At 39.0% G+C, this 20,014-nt stretch overlaps 1 long non-coding RNA gene across 1 annotated transcript in view; it reads left to right on the top strand.

Annotated features, from left to right (window-relative positions):
• Positions 1 to 3,464: 3,464 nt before the first annotated feature.
• Positions 3,465 to 20,014, top strand: part of LOC129658662 (uncharacterized) — a 78,991-nt gene continuing 62,441 nt past the window's right edge. Inside the window, exon 1 of the long non-coding RNA XR_008717495.1 lies at positions 3,465 to 3,746. This is a non-coding gene — a long non-coding RNA (uncharacterized LOC129658662). The remainder of the gene's footprint in view (positions 3,747 to 20,014) is intronic.

Here is a 20,014-nt window from a genome sequence, read left to right as displayed (position 1 = left end):
TGACTACTCTTAGATGTGAAGCTTCTTTTCTGAAAAACAACAAAAGTGTGCCTCCCAAAGCAGACTACTAATTGCAGGAATTATTGCTCTCTTGAGGGTTCTAGTGACCTTGGCCAGGGGGATCTTATAAAACTCTGTCACCATAAAAAGATAACAGCCAACATGGTGTTGGTGGCTGATGAGACCAGCCTTGACTTCAGGTTAAGTCAGTTTGCTCCTGACTGGTATGCTGCTGCTAAGTCACTTCAGTCGTGTCCAACTCTGTGCGACCCCATAGACGACAGCCTACCAGGTTCCCCCGTCCCTGGGATTCTGCAGGCAAGAACACTAGAGTGGGTTGCCATTTCCTTCTCCAATGCATAAAAGTGAAAAGTGAAAGTGAAGTCACTCAGTTGTGTCCAACTATTAGCGACCCATGGACTGCAGCCCACTAGACTCCTCCATCCTGGGATTTTCCAGGCAAGAGTACTGGAGTGGGGTGCCATTGCCTTCTCTGCCTGACTGGTAGTCCTGGGTAATCAGATAGCCCTAGATTAACTGTTAGCGGCTGACAAGAGAGGAGTCTGTCCACCAGCCAGTATGCTGGGCTGTTTTTGCATTGATGCAAGTGGCCTGAATGAAGAAAGAGCAGATAGACTTCTGGGAGAAACCACTTGGCTAGCAGAAACCTGGTTGCCAACTCTGGCTGAACAAACACAGATGCCTGTTGGGATAACAGGACTTCGGAGCCTCATTTGGTTTGTACTTTTTCACCCCGCCTGTCCCCCTTCCCCCATGACCGTTATTCTCTTGCTAATATTTGGGCCTGCATCCTAAACTGTCTGGTGTCCTGTCTCTAAAAGGTGAGAATCTATAAAACTCCAAACGGTGGGTGTGGGGGTTATAGAGAGTCAGGCCTGAGGCCTGGTGACCACCACACAACTTGTGCTCCTCTAACCACATTTATACAGTGGAAGTGAGAAATAGATTTAAGGGCCTAGATCTGATAGATAGAGTGCCTGATGAACTATGGAATGAGGTTCGTGACATTGTACAGGAGACAGGGATCAAGACCATCCCCATGGAAAAGAACTGCAAAAAAGCAAAATGGCTGTCTGGGGAGGCCTTACAAATAGCTGTGAAAAGAAGAGAAGTGAAAAGCAAAGGAGAAAAGGAAAGATATAAACATCTGAATGCAGAGTTCCAAAGAATAGCAAGAAGAGATAAGAAAGCCTTCCTCAGCGATCAATGCAAAGAAATAGAGGAAAACAACAGAATGGGAAAGACTAGGGATCTCTTCAAGAAAATCAGAGATACCAAAGGAACATTTCATGCAAAGATGGGCTCGATAAAGGACAGAAATGGTATGGACCTAACAGAAGCAGAAGATATTAAGAAGAGATGGCAAGAATACACAGAAGAACTGGACAAAAAAGATCTTCACGACCCAGATAATCACGATGGTGTGATCACTCACCTAGAGCCAGACATCCTGGAATGTGAAGTCAAGTGGGCCTTGGAAAGCATCACTACGAACAAAGCTAGTGGAGGTGATAGAATTCCAGTTGAGCTATTCCAAATCCTGAAAGATGATGCTGTGAAAGTGCTGCACTCAATATGCCAGCAAATTTGGAAAACTCAGCAGTGGCCACAGGACTGGAAAAGGTCAGTTTTCATTCCAATCCCAAAGAAAGGCAATGCCAAAGAATGCTCAAACTACTGCACAATTGCACTCATCTCACACGCTAGTAAAGTAATGCTCAAAATTCTCCAAGCCAGGCTTCAGCAATATGTGAACTGTGAACTTCCTAATGTTAAAGCTGGTTTTAGAAAAGGCAGAGGAACCAGAGATCAAATTGCCAACATCCGCTGGATCATGGAAAAAGCAAGAGAGTTTCAGAAAAACATCTATTTCTGCTTTATTGACTATGCCAAAGCCTTTGACTGTGTGGATCACAATAAACTGTGGAAAATTCTGAAAGAGATGGGAATACCAGAACACCTGATCTGCCTCTTGAGAAATTTGTATGCAGGTCAGGAAGCAACAGTTAGAACTGGACATGGAACAACAGACTGGTTCCAAATAGGAAAAGGAGTACGTCAAGGCTGTATGTTGTCACCCTGTTTATTTAACTTATATGCAGAGTACATCATGAGAAATGCTGGACTGGAAGAAACACAAGCTGGAATCAAGATTGCCAGGAGAAATATCAATAACCTCAGATATGCAGATGACACCACCCTTATGGCAGAAAGTGAAGAGGAACTCAAAAGCCTCTTGATGAAAGTGAAAATGGAGAGTGAAAAAGTTGGCTTAAATTTCAACATTCAGAAAACGAAGATCATGGCATCCGGTCCCACCACTTCATGGGAAAGAGATGGGGAAACAGTGGAAACGGTGTCAGACTTTATTTTTCTGGGCTCCAAAATCACTGCAGATGTGATTGCAGCCATGAAATTAAAAGATGCTTACTCCTTGGATGGAAAGTTATGACCAACCTAGATAGCATATTCAAAAGCAGAGACATTACTTTGCCAACAAAGGTTCGTCTAGTCAAGGCTATGGTTTTTCCTGTGGTCATGTATGGATGTGAGAGTTGGATTGTGAAGAAGGCTGAGTGCCGAAGAACTGATGCTTTTGAACTGTGGTGTTGGAGAAGACTCTTGAGAGTCCCTTGGACTGCAAGGAGATCCAACCAGTCCATTCTGAAGGAGATCAGCCCTGGGATTTCTTTGGAAGGAATGATGCTAAAGCTGACACTCCAGTACTTTGGCCACCTCATGCGAAGAGTTGACTCATTGGAAAAGACTCTGATGCTGGGAGGGACTGGGGGCAGGAGGAGAAGGGGACAACAGAGGATGAGATGGCTGGATGGCATCACTGACTCGATGGACATGAGTCTGAGTGAACTCCGGGAGTTGGTGATGGACAGGGAGGCCTGGTGTGCTGCAATTCATGGGGTGGCAAAGAGTCGGACACGACTGAGCGACTGATCTGATCTGATCTGAACCACGTTTATGACAACTGAAAGCCAAACACAGCAGAAAGCGGCTGCAGAAGATGACTCATCGCCCCTCAGAAGGAGGAGCAGGACAGTGAAAGAGAGATTTGTCACCAGCAAAGCCCATTAACAATTCCTGGAGAATAAAAATAGAATCTGGGTAATGAGTCTAACCTTTCTACCCTCCCGCCCCACCACCCCCTCCCCCCTTGCACTTCCTCTGTTTTCACTTGCTCCTAGGGTGCCAGGGTCAGAGGCCTGGCACGCGGTACTTGAGAGCTCCTTGTGTGAAATAGCGGGGCAGGTATCTCAGCTCACAGGCCCTGGAGAGAAGCTCTGAGCACAGTACTCCATTCAAGATGGCGGCGTCAGTGACAGCAGGCTGTGTGCAGTCTCGATGCAGTAGTCTGATGCATCAGCCTCAGGAGAGCTTCATCCCCTCTCCGCTGATGAGATCCCTTCTTATAAAGCAGCCCCACCCTGAGCCTGTCCGGAGAGTGTGTTCTAGAGCCTGAGCTTTCGCCTCCCAATTCTTTTATCCAAGAATAAGACTTGAAGACTGTCCTGGTCTCCTGTGGTTAAGACTGCACTTTCACTGCAGCGTTTGTGGGTTCCATCCCTGGTTGGGGAATTAAGATCCTGCAGGGTGTGGCTAAAAAAACGAAAAAAGAAAGCTTTGCTTCTGAACAGAAGGAGGCCTTGTTCTGTTTGCTTGAAGAACAGGAAGCAGGAGGATCATTTTTGGAAAGCTACTGGGGAGCATAGGTAAGTTTTCCTTGTCAGAATAGGAGATATGAGTATCACCAAAAATAATAAGAAAAACATGTCCGTGATTAGAAGATCTTCACGTTGAAATTAAAAATGTTTTGGCGTACAAAATGTGGTACAGTATATTCAATTTTCTTCTCTTCTTAGGAATGGTTACTCGATATTTGAAGAACCCTAATTGTGAAAACAGACTCTGAGCGTGGTAGGTTAGTGTTTGAATTTCTCAGTTCAGAAGCCGTATGGCAGAGGAGTTTGGTTACAGGTTCCAGCCATCTTTATCTTATATCTGTTCTGGGGTTTTTTTTAATTAGCATAATGAGTTAGAAATAATTTCTCATTGGTGAGATAATTTCTCATTGGTGAAATGAGTTTCAGACGAGTTTCAATTATGTGGACTGACTAAAACATGTTTAGATGTATTCCTGCCCTTGCATAAACAGCATGAAAGAAATCTAGCCAGCCTAACAGTTTACACACCTTGGATTATCTCTCCATGTTTGGGATGCTAAACTGTGTCTTGGACTGTAATGGAAGGATTCTTGCACCTGGCTTTGATTTGTGAGCTCAGTCCTGCCCCAAAGCTGGAACCTTGTTCTCTTGACCTCTGGTGCCTGTAGAGTGCTTTTGGGCACCTAACCGGCTGGAGTACTGAGGCTTCATCAACTTACTAAGCTGCTCATGTGATTATCTGGGACCTGGTTGCTAAATATTTATACATGTGGCAGAATGAGTCTTGTTTTCATTATCACATACCATCTGGAAGTGAGGTCCCTGTAGGTGTCATCTGCCTCTAATTATTGAAAAGGATGGTGCTCTATCATAAGGCCAGTAGTAACTGGGCATGACCAAATTGACCGAGATGCCCATGAAACAGCACTGTAGCCCCTTTCCTTGTATCCTTCATGGTCTTTAGTCACAAATGTGTGCAAGTGATCGGATGAGTATCTTAGTATTTGTATTTCTTTTGAAAGTCATTTCTTCATTGTAAGATTACTCCTTCATAATACCAAAAAGAACCTAATATATGTATTTGATTCAGGGAATTTGGCAGAACTACAAGAGAAAGAACAAAAATCTAGAAAAGGTCTAATAAAATAATTATAATAATAGCATTGAGGAGGAAAAAAGGCTTCCCTTTTACCCTTCTAGCTTCTGTGACTGGTATAAAAATTAAATTGACATAAAACCGCTTAAGAGGATTAAAAAAAGGAAAACACTTAACCGCATATATACACACAGAAGCCCCATAAAAATATGAGATTTCAAATGTGGTCAGAGGATTGATATTTATATAGCATTTTGAGATAAGGAAAGGGACTGGCGTTTGGGGTATCTAAGTGGGGAGGAGGCAATTCCCAGGATAGTGACAGGAGGAAATGTGTGGTGGATGAAGTTTGCCCTTTTTGAAAAATGTTATCTCTGATAGTATCTTCCTGGTACAGACATTCTTTCTAATGGAAGTTTCCTTTATTAATGTAGATTTTTTTCTGGCAAGTGGGGAAATTTATACTTTCTTTTAGGCAGTTAAAAGTTTTTACTGAGTCTGCTGGCTCTTGATTTCCCAGCTCAAAACAATCTACATGCCAAAGTGGCATAACTTGGGGTGGAATATTCTGAACCCCTTCAACGATAATAACTTTTTCCTTATTGCAAAGTTAACTCTTCCTCTTAGTACATAAAAATACATTCCATGTACATTAAATAAAGATACATAAACACTTTAAAAAAGTTATAGAAGAAACTGATAATATTTAATTCTGGAATGCCTATCAAGAATCACAAAAAGATACGATTGAGAGACTTCATCAGGCAAAAGCAAAACACTGAGGCAAGACAAAGATATCAGAAAAAATGTTAAAAAGCAACAATCTGGCAGAAAATGTTTGTAATGTATAAAAATAAAATCAGAAAATAATGACTTGCAACTGCACTAATTAAATGATGACAGAGATGATGGTTCTTAATCACTTGGAGGGTGTGTCTATCTGTCATCGATCTCAATATCATAATGTTTCCTCACTTAATGACATAATTTGAATATATTTCCATGTTATTAAGTACACTTCTAGATGTAATTGTTAAAAGTCCCACAGAATTCCATTGTGCTGAGTGCAAAGTACAAATTGCATTTACTGCTGTGGCCCTGCTAGGGAGGAAAGTGACCAGGTCACTTTGCTCAGGGACCTTCCTCCATCCTTCCCCCAGTCAGTGACACAGGCTCCTGTAAGTAAACACTGGAGAAATATTTATGAAGTGGTACCAAATTATTGGCCTTCATGGATGGTGTATTCTTGTCTCTTGACCCAGTCCTGCTCTTGGTTCAGTTTCATCAAAATCTTAGATAAAAAGATAGGAAAAGTGCAATAGTATAAAACCAGCAAATGCATGAAAGTCCCATGACTAATTTTCTCAAATTACTTATTTTCTCAAATCATCTTTCTTGTCAATAATGTCATAAAATAACAGGAAACTGAATTTGACATATAATCATATTTATTAACTCTCCTCTTCTGATACCCTTAATCAATACTTCAATTCACAGAGAATACTAGGTAAAAATTGTTTTGAGTATTTTTTAATTTATAAGTTTTGAGAGTTTATTGTCTTATCACAAATATAATTAAAATTTATTTAACATTAAAATAATTTAAAATTTTCTTTGGGAAGTTCATGATTTCAAATAATTTTTTCAAATAAAATGTTAAAAGCTTTTACATTTGTAAGTGAAAAATAAGATTGTTTTAATGAAATTAAAACACATTCTAAAATACATTTTATTGTTTTTATGTTTATGACATAGTAGTAAATTTTCTTGATTAAAAACTAGAAAATACATAAGTGTGGAAGAGAAAAAATTCCAAAGTCTCACAGCTGTTAATATTTATTGTATTTCTTTTCAACCATTTTCTTAGCTGAGGTTCCTTTCTTCCATCCTTGATGATTATTATTACATTACTTATACAGTGTAAATTCTTCATTTTTCATGTCATAAAATAATGTGTTTTTAACACATAGAATTTAAATTTTCTAAGAAGGATCTTTCATCCGAAGAATGCACATTTAAGATATGGCTGCTCTATCTAACAGCCAGAAACAACACCAGGCTGCAATAGATGTGTTTATAAATGAGTCCCTGTTCAGAACAGAACCTTTTAGGAATTTAGAGAAGACATTTGGATAACGTAACTCCTTTCAGCTCTGTTCCCAATGGCAAAGAGAATGGCTTTTGGCAGCCTGGCTTGTGATATACTGCCAATCACTAGAGGCAACGCCTGGTGATTAATTTAGAAAATCTCATTACTTTTGACTGATAGAAAAGGAAAAGGATAGTCTCCATTTTATAAATATTTGGTTTACTATTGCATGACATAAAACACATCCAAAACATATTTTATGGGAAGATACTATTTATGTAAAATACATCCTTCCAGTAGGTTGGCAAACAGACATCTTCTGTCTACAGATCACTGACAGTTATGTACATCCCTTTTGTCCAGGCAGCTCTCAGGATCATTGTACCTACAACTGGCTTCAAGCACTGAACTGGGCATTTTTATTTTGTTTTAACCCAAATCCAGAGAGGAGTCTCTCTCATGCATTTCCCTTCAATGAAGTCTAGTCTCCCTAGAGAAAGCCTGCTATGGAAGGCGTGGCCTTCTCAAATATCACTGCATAGTCTGCTTTCTGCAGATGCAATGAGTAATGCACATAAAATATAATTAATGCAACCGACCCAAGGTATATATCTCTGACATTGGGATTCCCTTCCCAGAAGTAGAAACCCTAACTCTGTGAAGAATGAAAAGCACATAGTACAACCATTTCAAAGCAAAACCCCCAGTGTGCACAAAACACTGCTTTGGATAAAAAATGGCAGCTGCAGGAGCTGGAATGGTAGCTGGTTGCCATAGTTACCAAGGCTCTGATTCAGCCACCATATGCCACCTGGTGTTCTCAGTCAGAAAAAACAGGTCTGTGGTGTCCTAGATTGGAGATGGAGCTATGGCCACAGTTCTCAGAGAAATACTACTAGCTTTGGATGTGAAGCACTGTTTTATCTATTGTTAGATTTAGGGTCTAAAGCCTTATCACTTAAGCTGTGGTTTCAACTGGAGAGAGAAAATACATACACTCTCTCTTCCTTTGTAAATAATCCATTTTCTCTCATGGAAACACTACTATATGGATATTCATTCTCAAAGATCTTTGTCTTCTCTTCAGGGAAAATTTGCTCCCCAATATGCTAGGTCATATAATATTGCAATAGCAACAAACTCAATAATTATTGCAGAGCACTAGCATCTAGTGCTCTGCAATAATTATTGAGTGAAGCAACTTAGCAGCAGCAGCAGCAGATGATACTAATTCTTAGGCATCCAGAATCTTTAGTACCTTATTTCCTTCTAAAAGTGCTAATGGCAGATAATAGCTCTATGACTTCATTTTAATGTCAAGTTGTGTCCAAATTTTATTTATATAAATAGATGATTAATATATTAAAAATTTATAATTTTTATCTTGTTCTACAATAGAAGATAGAGATTCTTAGTATCTGTCTTGAGCTTTATTGAGAATGCTCCTAGTCACTGGGTAGTTGTCCTTCAGTTCAGTTCAGTTCAGCCGCTCAGTCGTGTCCGACTCTTTGCGACCCCATGAATCGCAGCACGCCAGGCCTCCCTGTCCATCACCAACTCCCGGAGTTCATCAAACTCATGTCCATTGAGTTGGTGATGCCATCCAGCCATCTCATCCTCTGTCGTCCCCTTCTCCTCTTGCCCCGAATCCCTCCCAGCATCAGAGTCTTTTCCAATGAGTCAACTCTTCACATGAGGTGGCCAGAGTACTGGAGTTTCAGCTTTAGCATCATTCCCTCCAAAGAACACCCAGGACTGATCTCCTTTAGAATGGACTGGTTGGATCTCCTTGCAGTCCAAGGGACTCTATGCAGTAGTAAATAAATATATAACATACTGTCTAATAATAATGTCATATAAAATTTTCAGTCCTTACCATAAGTTTTGAAGACTTCATGTTTGATTTTGTATATTGTTGATAAAGACACAAACTGAGTTTAGCAATTGCCAGTGATTTAACTTTGCAATCAACGTTTCATGTTGTACTACTTTCATGTTTCAAGAGCTATTAAAAAAATGATTATTGATTTTATATCAATGATCTGAGCATTCAAAACTGTATATGTTATTTTGCTGTCATTTTTGCCAGAGCTGAGGAAATGATTATCAATATAATAAATATAGTGGGGTGAATATAACAATTGCTACTCTTTACAAATATTACTATATTGTGTCAGGGTTTTTAATACTGTGCAATTAAAAACATTTGATATAGAGATTGCTATAACCTAGATAGCATATTAAAAAGCAGAGACATTACTTTGCCAACAGAGGTCCATCTAGTCAAGGCTTTGGTTTTTCCAGTGGTCATGTATGGATGTGAGAGTTGGACTGTGAAGAAAGCTGAGCGCCAAAGAATGGATGCTTTTGAACCGTGGTGTTGGAGAAGACTCATGAGAGTCCCTTGGACTGCAAGGAGATCCAACCAGTCCATTCTAAAGGAGATCAGTCCTGGGTGTTCATTGGAAGGAATGATGCTAAAGCTGAAACTCCAGTACTTTGGCCACCTCATGCGAAGAGTTGACTCATTGGAAAAGACTCTGATGCTAGGAGGGATTGGGGGCAGAAGGAGAAGGGGACGACAGAGGATGAGATGGTTGGATGGCATCACCGACTCGATGGACATGAGTTTGAGTGAACTCTGGGAGTTGGTGATGGATAGGGAGGCCTGTCATGCTGCAGTTCATAGGGTCGCAAAGAGTTGGACATGACTGAGCGACTGAACTGAACTGAACTGATAACATTTGATAAATTTTAAAATTTGGGGGTTCATCAAAACATCCTCATTATTCTAATTAATTGACTTTATGATAGTAAATGGGCTTCCCTGGTGGCTCAGATGATAAATAATCTGCCTGCAATGCAGGAGACCTGAGTTCGATCCCTGGTTGGGAAGATCCCCTGAAGGAGAGCATGGCAACCCACCCTAGCCTTCTTGCCTGGAGAATCTTCATGGACAGAGGAGCCTGGCAGGATACAGTCATGGGATTGCAAAGAGTCAGACATGACTGAGTGACTAAGCACACACACATATATGAGAGTAAATACTACAAATTTGAATTTATAAACTGTATTATGCCAATTAAAAATAGAGTTGTTTTTCTTATATATTGGTCTCTCAAACTTAATTCCTCCCCCTCCCCCCAAATGGGTTCTACTGCTAAAAAAAAAAAGTTTGAAAATCACAAAGACTTGATAATGTCAGGGCCCTAGTTAAACATGAAAAACCCTTTTGGAGAGAATTGACCCAATCTCAGTAGACAACTCAGTTGAGGGAATTTAATGGAATTTGACCTCCCTTCTGGTCCAAGTAGAAGTGCCAGTAGTTGTAATCATCTCCCCCTAAAAACTCCATTAACAGCCACTCCACATTTCCCCAAATCTCCCAAAGCTAGTCAACCACTAATCTGTTTTCAGTCTTTATGGAATTAACCTGTTCTGGACATTGCATATAAATGGAATCATATTTATGATTAACACATTGAAAACAGAAAGAATAAAATGTTGGTATCTGATCCAAAGGTAGAAGAGAAATATTATAATTCTCCAAAATACATAAAAGATACTTGCTCTGTATCATAAGTTAGGTGAGAAATAGGCAAAAACTGTTCAAACTACCTTTGATTGAGTTTTTTACAAACAAATAAAACACTTTAATTCTCAGTGTTTCTAAAATTTTAAATTTATGGCACAATGACTAAATATTAGTTCTTTTTGCAATTATTATGTATTTATAATTAAGGATAAGAGAATTTTTAATATTTTGACAAAAATTTTAGACATCACAGACAATTATAATTTTTTTCTATTGATTAATAGATTTTTTTGCACAGTTTTACCTTGCATGTACTTTGTATTTTATAGCCCCACATGCAAAGAGACTTCCCTGGTGGCTCAAATGGTAAAGAATCTGCCACAGTGCAGAAGACCTGGGTTCAATCCCTGGGTCAGGAAGATCCCCTGGAGCAGGGAGTGGCAGCCCACTTCAGTATTCTTGCCTGGAAAATTCCTGGACAGTGGAGCCTGGCAGGCTACAGTCCATGGGGTCCCAAAGAGTTGGACATGACTGAGCAACTATCGCATGCAAAGGGAAGATTGCCTGTAGTTGATACACTGTTGTTTATTGGTATAAACTTATGTACGTTTATTATTTAAAATGCTGTGCTGTGCGAAGTCACTTCAGTCATGTCCAACTCTTTGCACCTGTATGGACTGTAGCCCACTAGGCTTCTCTGTCCATGGGATTCTTCAGGCAAAAGTACTGCAGTGGGTTGCCTTGTCCTCCTCCAGATTATTTTTTAAAATGTAGTATTATTAATGTTTTTCTACATTAAACTTCAAGCTTCTGTGTTATGCCTGGCCCACAGAATTTCCTTAATTTTATATGTAAATATTTTCTTTTTCCTGATTACCTCATTTCACTGTATGTGTTTGTTTATATTTACTTTTGGATACAACCTTTACCTTATATATTGGTAAACTAGATGCTTTAAAAATTTCCAGTTTTTAAAAGGTATTGTAGGCATTCTGCTCACTGTGTGTGTGTATGTGTGTATAAAATAGAAATAGTTTGAATCTAAATTTCTTTTTTTTTCTCCTGCTCACTCTGAAAGGAAAGCAATCATCTATCCCTTTCTAAAAATTAAAAATTTAAGATATTAAAAAGCATTGTTACATATAAAAAGATAAATTTGAAATGAGCTCTAGATACAAAGTAAATAGTCAAAAATCAACAGCTTTTCTTTATAATAGCATTTCAATTAGGAATGGACATTTAAAAAATTTATAGTAGCAACAAATTATAAATTACCAAGTATAAATTAAACAAGAAAGATGGAACACATATCTGAAGAAAACTATTTTACTTCAGGACTTAAAAAAAAAAAAAAGCTGGAATACAAAGACATATCTTGTTCCTGGGTGGGAAGATATGATACAAAGCTGTCAATATTTCTCAGAAAAGTATATAAATTGTACGCAATTCCAAACAGAATCACAGTAGAGCATTTAGGGGGATCTGTTTTTGATCTTAAGGGAAAAATGTGATAATTACCAAGAAATTGTTGAAAAGGAATAATAGGGAACCCCTAACTCATACTAAATATACTAAAATATAAAGCCACAGTGGTTTGAGTAGAAGAATAAACAAATAGATCAGAGGATTAAAAAGACCCAGAAATAGACTCATGTACATGTGGGAATTAAGTGTATAATAAATGGAGCATTTAAAATTGGGAAAGGATGGCTCTTTGAATATGACGCATTGGGATAGTTGTATTTACGTTAAAAATATGGTTATGACTATTCTGCATAGCAAATGCAAAAGTATTTTCAGATGAATTAAAGATCTAAAAGTAAGCACACAGAGCAACTAGAAATGATTAGAAAGATTGAGGTGATTTATATAATTTTAGGAGAGGGTTAAAAAGTCAGAATGTCTAAAGGAAAATACTGACAGGTTCAAATGTATGACATTTTATTTCATATATGTTCTTCTTAGTTGGACTTTATGTACAGGGGGTGAGTTAATCACAAGCCTCGTTTTATGGCACATTGTTAAAGTGTGTGAGGCACTTCTTTTGGTTTTTTATATGTACATATATATGTGTGAATAGTTATTTATCCCTTTTCATTTTCTTACTCCTCTCTCTATGTAAGTAACCGTTCTAATATTTAAAATGCATATTCTTTGTTTGTATTGCTCTAACATGGGTAAAACTGTTTAGAATCCATGTCTCTAATTATGTAAACTGAATCATTACAGATCTCATCTTGTTTCTTATTTTTTTATTTATCTATTTTTCTCTCTCAGTACTGTGTTTTAAAGATCCATATTGCTATGTTTACATTAGGCTGTTAAAATTAACCTGTTGCGTCTTCTGGCTGCATTAGTACTCCATGTATTTAACTGTATTTTACTCATTCTCTCCTCTGCCGTGGGCATCCAGATTGCTTTTGACACCCAACTAAAACAAACAATGCTTCCATGAATATCCTTGTGCATAAAACCTTATGGACATGGATGGGGATTTATTTGGGATAAATACTCACATGTTGTATAGCTGAACACAAGATACTGCAGACTTGAGGAAGTGCCAATATAACTATATTGGTAGAATACATGTCCATCAGGTCAGTTCAGTTCAGTCACTCAGTAATGTCCGACTCTTTGCAACCCCATGAACTGCATCATGCCAGACCTCCCTGTCTATCACCAACTCCCAGAGTTTACTCAAACTCATGTCCATTGAGTTAGTGATGCCATCCAACCATCTCATCCTCTGTCATCCCCTTCTCCTCCCGCCTTCAATCTTTCCCAGCATCAGAGGCTTTTCAAATGACTCAGTTCTTCGCATCAGCATCAGTCCTTCCAATAAATATTCAAGACTGATTTCCTTTAGGATGGACTGGTTGGATCTCCTTTCAGTCCAAGGGACTCTCAAGAGTCTTCTCCAACACCACAGTTCAAAAGCATCAATTTTTCGGCACTCAGCTTTCTTTATAGTCCAACTTTCACATCCATTACTGGAAAAACCATAGCTTTGACTAGACGGTCCTTTGTTGGCAAAGTAATGTCTCTGCTTTTTAATAAGCTGTCTAGGTTGGTCATAACTTTTCTTCCAAGGAGCATGTGTCTTTTAATTTCTTTTAATGGCTGCAGTCACCATCTGCAGTGATTTTGGAGCCCAAAAAATAAAGTCTGTCACTGTTTCCACTGTTTCCCTGTCTATTTGCCATGAAGTGACAGGACCAGATGCCATGATCTTAGTTTTCTGAAAAGCCAACTTTTTCACTTCCATCAGCAGTTCATTAAGGCCACTATCCTCCAATTTTTCTAATTTGCTAAGTATAAAATGATCTCATTACCTTTACAAATATATATTTAAAATGAATATCCTATAGACAGCATATAGTTGGGTCTTATGTTTTTACCTAGTATGACAATCTCTTCCTTTTATTTTGAATTCTCAAAAAATTACATTAACTATAATTATGAATTTGACTGGGTTTGCATCTACCATCTTGCTATACACTTTCTATTTGCTCCATCTGTTTTTTGATTCCTTTTTCTTCTTTTTCTGCCTTTTGAATTTACTGAATATTTTTTATTACATTTATGTCTACTATTGACTTATTAGCTCTGCACTTTTTTTTTTAATGGTTGTTTTAGAATTTAAAACACACTTGCAAGTTTAACTTGAAACAGGCTATTGTCAAATGACTTCATTTTCAATATAAAAACCTTATTAAAATATACTTTCATTTCTCCTTTGGATAGCTAGTTGGCAGCTAGTGTAGGGGTTTGGTCTGCATATTCTGTCCTTGACAAGGCTTACTATTGGTACGTGAGAACTTCATTGGTTTGTGGATTCTCCAGAAGAATTTGGGAGATTAGTCATGGAGTATACACAATAGCTGTCTCTGTGTACCCTCTGTCTGGGTTTCTCGGTTAGCCATCGCCTTTTGGCTGTCACTTCCTTCACAGAAATTTCTCAGCTTCCCCCTTTTGGTAAAATGAACTCCAAGTGAAGCAGGTTTGTCCATAAGGGGTTAGTCTCTTCCAGTCTCTTCCAATCGTATCAGTTGAGTGTCAGTTTCGGATAATGGAATGACTGTATAGCAACATTTTCACATCCAGCTATCAGGTAGTGGAGGAGGGCATAAAGGGACAAGGACAGCTACAGATATTACAATTGGGAACGTAAAGCCTAGCGAGAAAAGTAGCTTCACTAAGTTTAAATAAGCTCTTTTTGATGTGCCTGTCTTAATGGAGCATTTTAACTGTTGTTTGATTCATCATCAGAAATAAATTATGGCTCACACATTGGCAGTTTTTTAAACTTCTCACCAGAGTAGAATCCTTGCAGAAATCAGTGATCCAGTGTCCTAGATCCTCTTTGATGAGTTTTGATGTCAGGCTTTGTTTCTGAAACTTCGGAAGGTTGAAGAGCAAATTAATAGTTGAAAAGTGGCAGTGTTGCCCATAGAAAGGGTTAACCTGAAAGGAAATGGAGGTGAGATGATTACTAAACATAAGCTTGAATGTGAATCCTATATACTGGTTGTGAGTCTTGATTTGAAGGCTTTGGCAGAACACAGTCTATACCCAGTGTCATTTTTTTTTTTTTCTTGACTGCGTGGCATGTGGGATCTTAGTTCTCCAACCAGAGATTGAACCCACACCTCTTGGAGTCTTAACCACTGGACAACCAGGGAAGTCCCACCCAATGTCATCTTGAATCAGAGAATCTCAAATTACAGAATTCATGGGAAACTGTTTGCTTTGGTCATGATCTGTTTCTTAAGCCTTTTTAGTGGGTCTCAAGGTCAGGTCCCTACCCCGTTTGTATGGCCAGTTTGTAGAATCTTAAATTCTTCTCTGTCCGTCAACTTTCCTTCTTGTGGTATAATAAATACAAAATGAACTTTATCACTTTAGCCACTTTTAAATGTACAGTTCAGGGGTGTCACCCACATTGTTGTGCAACCATCACCACTATCCATCTCCAGAGCTTTCATCTTCCCAAACTGAAATTCCATATCCATTAAACGCTAATTCCCCATTTTGCCATGTCCCTCTCCCCAGTTCTCTGGCAACCATGCATCTATTTTCTATTTCTGTGAGTTAACTATTCTAGGTACCTCCTCTAAGTGGAATAATTCAATATTTGTCTTTTGTGACTATTTTACTTACCATGATGTCCTCACAGTTCATCAATGTGGTAGAACTTCTAAACTAGTCTGTAGAGGTGTATTATTGGTTTCCTTTTTGAATATGTGGCTGGCAGCTCATGGGTATATAACTGAGCACATAAATTAGCTTAATAAAATAATAATACTCAATGAGATCAGAATGCATCAATGTGGAATCTGTCAGCAGAGAGTGCAAGGCAAATCTCAAGGGAATTTTAATAACAATCTAATGTAGTGAGAGTTTATGGAGATTTTGAAATATGATCTCATTATCATTGGGGCTAGAGTAAGCTTCTTTAGAAGCTGGGCTGTATTGACTTTGATGTTTCATTCAGTTCAGTCGCTCATTCATGTCTGACTCTTTGTGACCCCATGAACTGCAACACGCCAGGCCTCCCTGTCCATCACCAACTCCCGGAGTCCAGCCAAAACCCATGTCCATTGAGTCAGTGATGTCATCCAACCATGTCATCCTCTGTCGTCCTCTACTCCTCCTGCCCTCAATCTTTCCCAGCATCAGGGTCTTTTCAAATGAGTCAGCTATTTGCATCAGGTAGGCAAAGTATTGGAGTTTCAGCTTCAACATCAGTCTTACCAATGAACACCCAGGACTAATCTCCTTTAGGATTGACCGGTTGGATCTCCTTGCAGTCCAAGGGACTCTCAAGAGTCTTCTCCAACACCACAGTTCAAAAGCATCAATTCTTATGCACTCAGCTTTCTTTATAGTCCAACTCTCACATCCATACATGACCACAGGAAAAACCATAGCCTTGACTAGATGGACCTTTGTTGACAAAGTGATGTCTCTGCTTTTTAATATGCTATCTAGGTTGGTCATAACTTACCTTCCAAGAGTAAGCGTCTTTTAATTTCATGGCTGCAATCACCATCTGCAGTGACTTTGGAGCCCATAAAAATAAAGTCAGCTACTGTTTCCCCATCCAGTTGCCATAAAGTGATGGGACCGGATGCCATGATCCTAGTTATCTGAATGTTGAGCTTTAAGTCAACTTTTTCACTCTCCTCTTTCACTTTCATCAAGAGGCCCTTTAGTTCTTTTTCACTTTCTGCCATAAGTGTGGTGTTATCTGCATATCTGAGATTATTGATATTTCTCCCAGCAATCTTGATTCCAGACTGTGCTTCTTCCAGCCCAGTGTTTCTCATGATGTACTCTGCATATAAGTTAAATAAGCAGGGTGACAATATACAGCCTTGACGTACTCCTTTTCCTATTTGGAACCAGTCTATTGTTCCATGTCCAGTTCTAACTGTTGCTTCCTGACCTGCATACAGGTTTCTTTCTCAAGAGGCAGGTCAGGTGCTCTGGTATTCCCATCTCTTTCAGAATTTTCCAGAGTTTATTGTGATCCACACAGTCAAAGGCTTTGGCATAGTCAATAAAGCAGAAATAGATGTTTTTCTGGAACTCTCTTGCTTTTTTGATGATCCAGCAAATGTTGGCAATTTGATCTCTGGTTCCCCTGCCTTTCTAAAACCAGCTTGAACATCTGGAAGTTCACAGTTCATGTACTCCTGAAGCCTGGCTTGGATAATTTTACTAGTATGTGCTGCTGCTGCTAAGTCGCTTCAGTCGTGTCTGACTCTGGGCAACCCCATAGACAGCAGCCCACCAGGCTCCCCCGTTCCTGGGATTCTCCAGGCAAGAACACTGGAGTGGATTGCCATTTCCTTCTCCAATGCATGAAAGTGAAAAGTGAAAGTGAAGTCGCTCAGTCGTGTCTGACTCAGTGACACCATGGCCTGCAGCCTACCAGGCTCCTCCGTCCATGGGATTGGTGTGGTAGTTTGAGCATTCTTTGGCATTGCCTTTCTTTGGGATTGGAATGAAAACTGACCTTTTCCAGTCCTGTGGCCACTGCTGAGTTTTCCAAATTTGCTGGCATATTGAGTGCAGCACTTTCACAGCATCATCTTTCAGGATTTGAAATAGCTCAACTGGAATTCCATCACCTCCACTAGCTTTGTTTGTAGTGATGCTTCCCAAGGCCCACTTGACTTCACATTCCAGGATGTCTGGCTCTAGGTGAGTGTGAGTGATTATCTGGGTCATGAAGATCTTTTCTGTACAGTTCTTCTGGGTATTCTTGCCACCTTTTAATATCTTCTGCTTCTGTTAGGTCCATACCATTTCTGTCTTTTATTGAGCCCATCTTTGCATGAAATGTTCCCTTGGTATCTCTAATTTTCTTGAAGAGATCTCTAGTCTTTCCCATTCTGTTGTTTCCCTCTATTTCTTTGCACTGATCACTGAGGAAGGCTTTCTTATCTCTCCTTGCTATTCTTTGGAATTCTGCATTCAGTTGCTTATATATTTCCTTTTCTCCTTTGCTTTTTGCTTCTCTTCTTTTCACAGCTATTTATAAGGCCTCCTCAGACAGCCATTTTGCTTTTTTGCATGTTTTTATTGGGGATGGTCTTGATTCCTGTCTCCTGTACAATGTCACGAACCTCTGTCCATAGTTCATCAGGCACTCTGTCCATCAGATCTAGTCCCTTAAATCTATTTCTCACTTCCACTGTATAGTCATAAGGGATTTGATTTAGGTCATACCTGAATGGTCTAGTGATTTCCCCCACTTTCTTCAATTTAAGTCTGAATTTCTCAATAAGGAGTTCACGAACTGAGCCACAGTCTGCTCCCTGTCTTGTTTTTGCTGACTGTATAGAGCTTCTCCATCTTTGGCCTCAAAGAATATAATCAGTCTGATTTCAATATGACCATCTGGTGACGTCCATGTGTCATCTCTTGTGTTTAGTTAGTTGGTCTTTTTCCTCTGATAGCTTTGAAAACGATGTGAACTTTTCAGTTAAATGTGAGTACTTTGCATACATGTATAAAATAATTTATCTGTAACATCAACTTTCACTATTATTGATTATTGAAGGTATTTCCAGACAGGAAAATAAAATCTATAAGCTTTTGTATCAGCATGTTGGCCTTTTGGGAAGTTTATTTTAGTTCAGTTCAGTCGCTCAGTCGAGTCCAAGTTTTTGCGACCCCATGGACTGCAGCACGCCAGGCCTCCCTGTCCATCTGCAACTCCCAGAGTCTAGTCAAACTCATGTCCATTGAGTCAGTGATGCCATCCAACCATCTCATCCTCTGTCATTCCCTTCTCCTTATGCCTTCAATCTTTCCCAGCATCAGAGTCTTTTCCAGTGAGTCAGTTCTTCACATCAGTTGGCCAAAGTATTGGAGCTTCAGATTCAACATCAGTCCTTCCAATGAACACCCAGGACTGATCTCCTTTAGGATGGACTGGTTGGATCTCTTTGCAGTCCAAGGGACTCTCAAGAGTCTTCTCCAACACCACAGTTCAAAAGCATCAATTCTTCAGTGCTCAGCTTTCTTTCTAGTCCAACTCTCACATCCATACGTGATTGCTGGAAAAACCATAACTTTGACTAGATGGACCTTTGTTGGCAAAGTAATGTCTCTGCTTTTGAATAGGCTATCTAGGTTGGTCATAACTTTTCTTTTAAGGAGCAAGCATCTTTTAATTTCATGGCTGCAGTCACCATCTGCAGTGATTTTGGAGCCCCAAAAAATAAAGTCTGACACTGTTTCCACTGTTTCCCCATCTATTTCCCATGAAGTGATGGGACCAGATGCCATGATCTTTGTTTTCTGAATGTTGAGTTTTAAGCCAATATTCACTCTCCTCTTTCACTTTCATCGAGAGGCTCTTTACTTTGACTTAATTTCCATCAGAATATTTATTTATAAGTAATTATTAAAATGTATATTAAAACTTGAAACAATAAAATGAAGTTCATTTTAAATGTTCAAGTGGTTCATTCGGTAGGGGCTTTGGGTCTCATGCTACAGTTTCAGCTTTTTAGGGGTTTATGAAAATTACAAATAATGCAAGATTTTATCAGTAATTTTTTTCTTCTAGAAACTAGAGTACATAATTATCTTTCTATTGACTATAAATGTTTAGTTTCTTTTGGATTCAAACCAGTAAGAGTTACTTGTTTGCATAATAATAGATAATGCATTTTCTTCAATAGTTTTAAGCTTAATAATGTATTTTTTTGGATGTTGGACTATCTCCAATAATTTTATTGGGCTTCACAAAGACATAGAAAATGTCTTTATTTTTGTAGCATGGCAAATTCATAAGCAACTTTAAAAGCATAATATCTAGTATTAAGCATAGATGTTAATTCTTTAACCTCTGATAATGTGGCATGCTTGGGTCAGTTATCTGAATGGAATGATTTGTTCATAGCATAATATTTTAAATAAAATATTTAGTTGTTGTTTGGCCCCTAAGTCATGTCCAACTCTGTGACCCCACGTACTACAGGATGGCAGATTTTTCCTGTCCTTCACTATCTCCCGAGGTTTGCCAAACTCATGTTCTTCGAGTTGGTGATGCCATCCAATCACCTCATCCTCTGTTA

The sequence above is a fragment of the Bubalus kerabau genome, chromosome 8 (genome assembly GCF_029407905.1).
Source record: "Bubalus kerabau isolate K-KA32 ecotype Philippines breed swamp buffalo chromosome 8, PCC_UOA_SB_1v2, whole genome shotgun sequence".
Taxonomy (NCBI): Eukaryota; Metazoa; Chordata; class Mammalia; order Artiodactyla; family Bovidae; genus Bubalus; species Bubalus kerabau.
The sequence above is the reverse complement of the archived record's forward strand: the minus strand, read 5'-3'. Positions and strand labels throughout refer to the sequence as shown.